The sequence below is a fragment of the Pelobates fuscus genome, chromosome 2 (assembly GCF_036172605.1).
Source record: "Pelobates fuscus isolate aPelFus1 chromosome 2, aPelFus1.pri, whole genome shotgun sequence".
NCBI classification, from domain to species: domain Eukaryota; kingdom Metazoa; phylum Chordata; class Amphibia; order Anura; family Pelobatidae; genus Pelobates; species Pelobates fuscus.
Window position 1 is genome coordinate 444,832,350 of NC_086318.1, and position 8,261 is coordinate 444,840,610.

The window sequence follows — 8,261 nt, forward strand, 5'->3', positions numbered from 1 at the left end:
TAGGTTATATATTTGGGGAGGTGGGAAATTCATTGAATAGATTATATATTTTGGGAGTGGGGAGATTCATTAAATAGGTTATATGTGTGGGGAGGTGGGAGATTCATTGAATAGATTATATGTTTGGGGAGGGGGGAGATTCATTGAATAGGTTACATATTTGGGGAGGTGGAGGATTTATTAAATAGATTACATATTTGGGAGGGGTAAGTTTCATTGAATAGATTATATATTTGGGGAGGTGGGAGATTCATTGAATATGTTATATGTTTGGGGAGGTGGGAGATTCATTGAATATGTTATATATTTGGGGAGGTGGGAGATTGAGAAGGTTATATATTTGGGGAGGTGAGAGATTCAGTGCATAGCTTATATATTTAGGGAGGTGGGAGATTCATTGAATAGGTTATATATTTAGGGAGGGTGAGAATCATTGACAGGTGATATATTTGGGGAGGTGGGAGCTTCAATGAATAGATTATATATTTAGGGAGGTGGGAGATTCATTGAATAGATTATATATTTGGGGAGGTGGGAGATTCATTGAATAGATTATATATTTGGGGAGTGGGGAGATTCATTGAATAGATTATATATTTGGGGAGGGGGAGATTCATTGAATAGATAATACATTTTTGGGAGGTAGGAGATTCATTGAATAAGTTTCATATTTGGGGAGGTGGGGGATTTATTAAATAGGTTATATATTTGGGAGGGGGGAGTTTCATTGAATTGGTTATATATTTGGGGAGGGGACAGTTTAATTGCATAGATTATATATTTGGGGAGGAGGGAGACTGACAGGTGATATATTTGGGGAGGGGAAAGATTAATTGATTAGATTATGTATTTGGGGAGGTGGGAGATTCATTGAATAGATTATATATTTGGGGAGGTGGGAGTTTTAGAAGGGTTATATATTTGGGGCGAGGGGAGATTCATTGAATAGATTAAATATTTGGGGAGGTGGGAGATTCATTGAATAGGTTATATATTTTGGGAGGGGAAGATTCATTGAATAGGTTACATATTTGGGGAGGTTGGAGATTCATTAAATAGATTATATATTTGGGGAAGTGGGAGATTCATTGAATATGTTATATATTTGGGGTGGTGGGGGATTCATTAAATAGATTATATATTTGGGAGGGGGGAGTTTCATTGAATAGGTTATATATTTGGGGAGGTGGGAGATTCATTGAATAGATTATATATTTGGGGAGGTGGGAGATTGAGAAGGTTATATATTTGGGGAGGTGAGAGATTCAGTGCATAGCTTATATATTTAGGGAGGTGGGAGATTCATTGAATAGATTATATATTTGGGGAGTGGGGAGATTCATTGACAGGTGATATATTTGGGGAGGTGGGAGCTTCAATGAATAGATTATATATTTGAGGAGTGGGGAGATTCATTGAATAAATTATATATTTGGGGAGGGGGAGATTCATTGAATAGATTATATATTTGGGGAGGTGGGAGATTGAGAAGGTTATATATTTGGGGAGGTGAGAGATTCATTAAATAGGTTATATATTTGGGGAGGTAGGAGATTTATTGACTAGATTATATATCTGGGGAGGTGGGAGATTGAGAAGGTTATATGTTTGGGGAGGGGGGATTCATTGACAGGTGATATATTTGGGGAGAGGAGAGATTCATTGATTAGATTATGTATTTTGTGAGGTGGGAGATTCATTGAATAGATTATATATTTGGTGAGGTGGGAGATTCCTTGAATAGGTTATATATTTGGGGAGGTGAGAGTTTCATTGAATAGATGATATATTTGGGGAGGTGGGAGATTCATTGAATAGATTATATATTTTGGAAGGGTGGGAGATTCATCAATTAGATTATATATTTTGGGAGGGGGGGGAGATTGAGAAGGTTATATATTTGGGGAGGGGAGAGATTCGTTGAATAGATTGTATATTTGGGGAGGTGGGAGTTAGAGAAGGTTATATATTTGGGAAGGTGGGAAATTCATTGAATATGTTATATATTTGGGGAGGTGGGAGATTGAGAAGGTTATATGTTTGGGGAGGGAGGATTCATTGACAGGTGATATATTTGGGGAGGGGGGAGATTCATTGATTAGATTATGTATTTGGGGAGAGGGGAGATTCATTGAATAGATTAAATAATTGGGTAGGTGGGAGATTCATTGAATAGGTTATATATTTGGGGAGGTGGGAGATTCATTGAATAGGTTATATATTTGTGGAGCTGGGAAATTTATTGAATAGATGAGATATTTGGGGAGGTGGGAGATTCGTTGAATAGGTTATATATTTGGGGAGGTGGGAGATTCGTTGAATAGGTTATATATTTGGGGAGGTGGTAAATTCATTGAATAGATTATATATTTTGGGAGGGGGGAGATTCATTAAATAGGTTATATGTGTGGGGAGGTGGGAGATTCATTGAATAGATTATATGTTTGGGGAGGGGGGATATTCATTGAATAGGTTACATATTTGGGGAGGTGGGGGATTTATTAAATAGATTATATATTTGGGAGGGGGGAGTTTCATTGAATAGGTTATATATTTGGGGACGGGGGAGTTTCATTGAATAGGTTATATATTTGGGGAGGGGGGAGTTTCATTAAATAGATTATATATTTGGGAGGGGGGAGTTTCATTGAATATGTTATATATTTGGGAAAGGGGGGAGTTTCATTGAATAGATTATATATTTGGGGAGGTGGGAGATTGAGAAGGTTATATATTTGGGGAGGTGAGAGATTCAGTGCATAGCTTATATATTTAGGGAGGTGGGAGATTCTTTGAATATGTTATATATTTAGGGAGGGTGAGAATCATTGACAGGTGATATATTTGGGGAGGTGGGAGCTTCAATGAATAGATTATATATTTAGGGAGGTGGGAGATTCATTGAATAGATTATATATTTGGGGAGGTGGGAGATTCATTGAATAGATTATATATTTGGGGAGTGGGGAGATTCATTGAATAGATTATATATTTGGGGAGGGGGAGATTCATTGAATAGATTATATATTTGGGGAGGTGGGAGATTGAGAAGGTTATATATTTGGGGAGGTGAGAGATTCATTAAATAGGTTATATATTTGGGGAGGTGGGAGATTCATTGAATTGATTATATATTTTGGAAGGGTGGGAGATTCATCAATTAGATGATATATTTTGGGAGGGGGGAGATTGAGAAGGTTATATATTTGGGGAGGGGAGAGATTCGTTGAATAGATTGTATATTTGGGGAGGTGGGAGATTCATTAAATAGATTATATATATATATGGGGAGGTGGGAGATTCCTTGAATAGGTTATATATTTGGGGAGGGGGAGATTCATTGAATAGGTTACATATTTGGGGAGGTGGGGGATTTATTAAATAGATTATATATTTGGGAGGGGGGAGTTTCATTGAATAGATTATATATTTGGGGAGGGGGGAGATTTATTGAATAGGTTATATATTTGGGGAGGGGGGAGATTCATTGAATAGGTTACGTATTTGGGGAGGTGCAGGATTTATTAAATAGATTATATATTTGGGGAGGTGGGGGATTTATTAAATAGATTATATATTTGGGGAGGGGGGAGTTTCATTGAATAGGTTATATATTTGGGGAGGGGGGAGTTTCATTGAATAGATTATATATTTGGGGGGAGATTCATTGAATGGATTATGTATTTGTGGAGTTGGGGGGGGTTTATATGGGATGGTGGGAGATTCATTGAATAGATTATATATTTGGGGAGGGGGAGATTCATTGAATAGTTTATATATTTGAGGAGGTGGGTAATTCATTGAATAGATTATATATTTGGGGAGGTGGGAGATTGAGAAGGTTATATATTTGGGGAGGTGAGAGATTCATTAAATAGGTTATATATTTGGGGAGGTATGAGATTTATTGACTAGATTATATATCTGGGGAGGTGCGAGATTGAGAAGGTTATATGTTTGGGTAGGGGGGGATTCATTGACAGGTGATATATTTGGGGAGAGGGGAGATTCATTGATTAGATTATGTATTTTGGGAGGTGGGAGATTCATTGAATAGATTATATATTTGTGGAGGTGGGAGATTCCTTGAATAGGTTATATATCTGGGGAGGTGGGAGATTCATTGAATAGGTTATATATCTGGGGAGGTGGGAGATTCATTGAATAGGTTATATATTTGGGGAGGTGGGAGATTCATTGAATAGATTATATATTTGTGGAGGTGGGAGATTCATTGAATAGATTATATATTTGTGGAGGTGGGAGATTCATTGAATAGGTTTTATATCTGGGGAGGTGGGAGATTCATTGAATAGGTTATATATTTGGGGAGGGGGGAGATTCATTGAATAGGTTATATATTTGTGGAGGTGGGAGATTCATTGAATAGATTATATATTTGTGGAGGTGCGAGATTCATTGAATAGGTTTTATATCTGGGGAGGTGGGAGATTTATTGAATAGATTATATATTTGGGGAGGTGGGCGATTCGTTGAAAAAATGATACATCTGGGGAGGTGGGAGATTCATTGAATAGGTTATATATTTGGGGAGGTGGGAGATTCATTGAATAGATTATATATTTGGGAAGGTGGGAGATTCATTGAATAGATTATATATTTTGGGAGGGTGGGAGATTCATTAATTAGATTATATATTTTGGTTGGGGGGAGATTGAGATGGTTATATATTTTGGGAGGGGGGAGATTAATTAAATAGATTGTATATTTGGGGAGGTGGGAGTTAGAGAAGGTTATATATTTGGGGAGGTGGGAAATTCATTGGATAGGTTATATATTTGGGGAGGTGGGAGAATGAGAAGGTTATATATTTGGGGTGGGGGAGATTCATTGATTAGATTATGTATTTGGGGAGAGGGGAGATTCATTGAATATATTATATATTTGGGGAGGTGGGAGATTCATTGAATAGATTATATATTTGGGGAGGTGGGAGATTCATTGAATAGATTATATATTTGGGGGAGGTGGGAGATTTATTGAATAGATTATATATTTGGGGAGGTGGGCGATTCGTTGAAAAAATGATACATCTGGGGAGGTGGGAGATTCATTGAATAGGTTATATATTTGGGGAGGTGGGAGATTCATTGAATAGATTATATATTTGTGGAGGTGGGAGATTCATTGAATAGATTATATATTTGTGGAGGTGGGAGATTCATTGAATAGGTTTTATATCTGGGGAGGTGGGAGATTCATTGAATAGGTTATATATTTGGGGAGGGGGGAGATTCATTGAATAGGTTATATATTTGGGGAGGTGGGAGATTCATTGAATAGGTTAGATATTTGGGGAGGTGGAGCGTTTATGATGGACACAGTAAATAAATAATATATTCCTTGATACACGTTGATTCTGAGATATTATGGTGAGATAAAGTGTGGAGTTTGTGTTATTTTCTGGATGGGTGTTAATTCTGAGGCTCTTAGTGTTACACGTTAATAACTGGCTAGAGACATTAAGCCGTTGCTGTATCTGGCTGTATCCATTTACAGGTCGGAGAGTCCGCAGTTCTGGAATACATGGAAAGCTGCCTCTCTACAACAAGGTGAGGAAGGCGTGTTGCAGGATCCAGCCCTTTGGTTGGCCAGCCTCCTGCTTTAAGTATTTTGGCCGAGACAGGCAGTCACAAGTCAGATGCCAGTCAGAGTGCGGGTAAGGACAGCTGAGAGCCAGAGAAGCCACCAAAAGGTCATAGAGAGCAGAGAGAAACTGTTTAACCTTTCCATTGCCAAAAAGAATCCAGAAAACTTTAGAAAGTATTGACAGAATCAACCTAACAGCTTAATTTTACTGTGGGTTCTACATCTCAATCACCCTCACATTGAAAAACTTTCCAATGCCTTTTTAGTGGGAGTGATTTGGTCACCACCCATCCATTTAGTGGAAAAGGGACAGCGTGTGGTGCAGCAGGTGCATGGGTAGATCTGTCTGGTACCGGAAGGAACAGAGAGCGCCAGGAACCCTCAACGAGTGGTGCTCCCTAACGCCAAAGTTTGCTCTCCAAGGATTTCATCCGAACTTCTTGGCACAATACAATTTGGAAGAAGACGATGTCATGCACCTCAGGCTTAATTTTCAAAACATTTTTTTATCTTTCAGCATGATTTTTATGTCATTTGCAGTAATTTGCCGTCTGCTGGTATAGAGCCCTTAATGCCCCATGAGTCCTTGGAGACATAGAATCATTAGACTAGCAGCATTACGGGAAACTCCAGGCTGGTCACAGAATTAAATGCTTTCAGCTCTATGTAGATCATTTATTATAAAGACAGTCATTTTTGCAGCTCCTGTATTTGGATTTCCAGCGGCTGCATTGATCTCTATCTGGACCAGAAATGGTCGAAAATGTTCCAGACAATCGTCATGAACGCCACGATGTTCAATTAAAGATTTAAACCCATTCTAGAAAGCCCCACAGTTCAGCTTTACGTTTCCTACCTGACACTGTAGAGCTAACGGTGGCCACAATTTGCTGTATTCATGTAGTGAAGGTATTTGCATATAACATTAAGCTGTTTCTGTTAGCGTGTGTAGCTTCGTGCTTGTTTTCAGATGATTTAGAATGTGTCATACATGTGCGTGGTTACACCGTACGGACTCCAAGCGTGCGGATTAACGTTTGGTGAAAAACAGAAAATGGAAATCCAACAGGTTGGGAGAGAAGGACGCAGAAAGGAGTTAAAAAGGAAGATTTGCGTTTTTTATTTTTTTTAAGTGAGAATTGTCAGGAATTCAATGTGAGTTTTAAATTTAAGGCCGAAGTAGCGGAACCGAAAGCATAGTTAACTTAGAAAAATGTTCTATTTTTGCTACTTTGGCTTTTACTTTGAATTCCCAACAAATCGCTCTTTAGTAAATAACTCTGTAAAAGATGATAAATAGGAAGCGTAAACTGCCCCATTCTAACCCCCACATTGCCGGGCTGTTTTCTTCCTTTAAATGCTACCAATAGCCTGGAATTCATATATCTCGTACACCTCTGTGACTGTGGCAAATCGATAGGCAGACAAGTACCCGCTACAAATGATGAGAAAATGTGGAATGACAGCTAATACAGCTATTCGGTCCTCAATCCTAGATCTGGACATTTGTTTTTGGAAGATTCACGATTTATCTGAATTTTGTTCGATTAGACAATATCGGAATTCTGAGCTGGCAAAAGACAGAATCACAACCTTAAACATAATTGGACGAGTCGTTTAGTTAGTTTAGTTTATATCATGATTCTGAGCTAAAAACAGCCAATGACAAACCTCCATTGTTCTGACGTGGGGTTATATTGGCCCCCAGAGACTTTTATTTCTAACATGAGTTTGTCTTTAAAAAAAGACCTGTTTTCCATTTGTATCCCCTCACCCACGAGCAATGAATGAGATTTAAAAATGAAGTTGGATTACCCAATGCAGATTAAATTCAGGTAAACTGAACCAGAACATGACCGAAATTCAGCTCGCCCCAAAAAGTTTTTTTATTTTTAGAAAAATCGATCTAGACGCGCTGAATTTTCCTTCTATGTACCAGTGTACTAAATATGTAACAATGTACATTGTTAACATCTATGTAACAATGTACATTATTAACATCAGTATGTCTGTTATACATCTTCTGGGGAATTTTCACTGAAATCATTTACTCCATGAGTATGTATTAATGTAATACAGAGTTTTCTTTCCCCTCAATGCATGTCAAAAACATATACACACACACACACAGCCATGCATAGACACAGACACACACAAGAATACAGAGAGAGACACACACACCTTCATGCATAGACACAGAAACAAACAATCATACAGAGAGAGAGACACACCTTCATGCATAGACACAGACATACACAATCATACAGAGAGAGACAAACACCTTCATGCACAGACACACACACAAACAAACGTACACTAACTGTCATACATAGAAAGGTACACACAGTCACACATAAACACAGACATACAGACACTGACAGTCATATAGAGACACAGGCATATAGACATGGTTATAGCAACACACACAGATACTCACAGTCAGGCACAGACACTCACATACACTGACAGTCATACAGAGACACAGAAACACATACATTAACAGTCATGCATAGACAGGCACACACACACAGTGTTAGACAGACACTGACAGAGTACCCTCCCCCAGGCATATTGTAGAAGAGGAGAGAGACAATAGTTTAGCGGAGATTAAATAGATGTTTTTAACTTCTCAGAAACTGTTCCAAGAATTT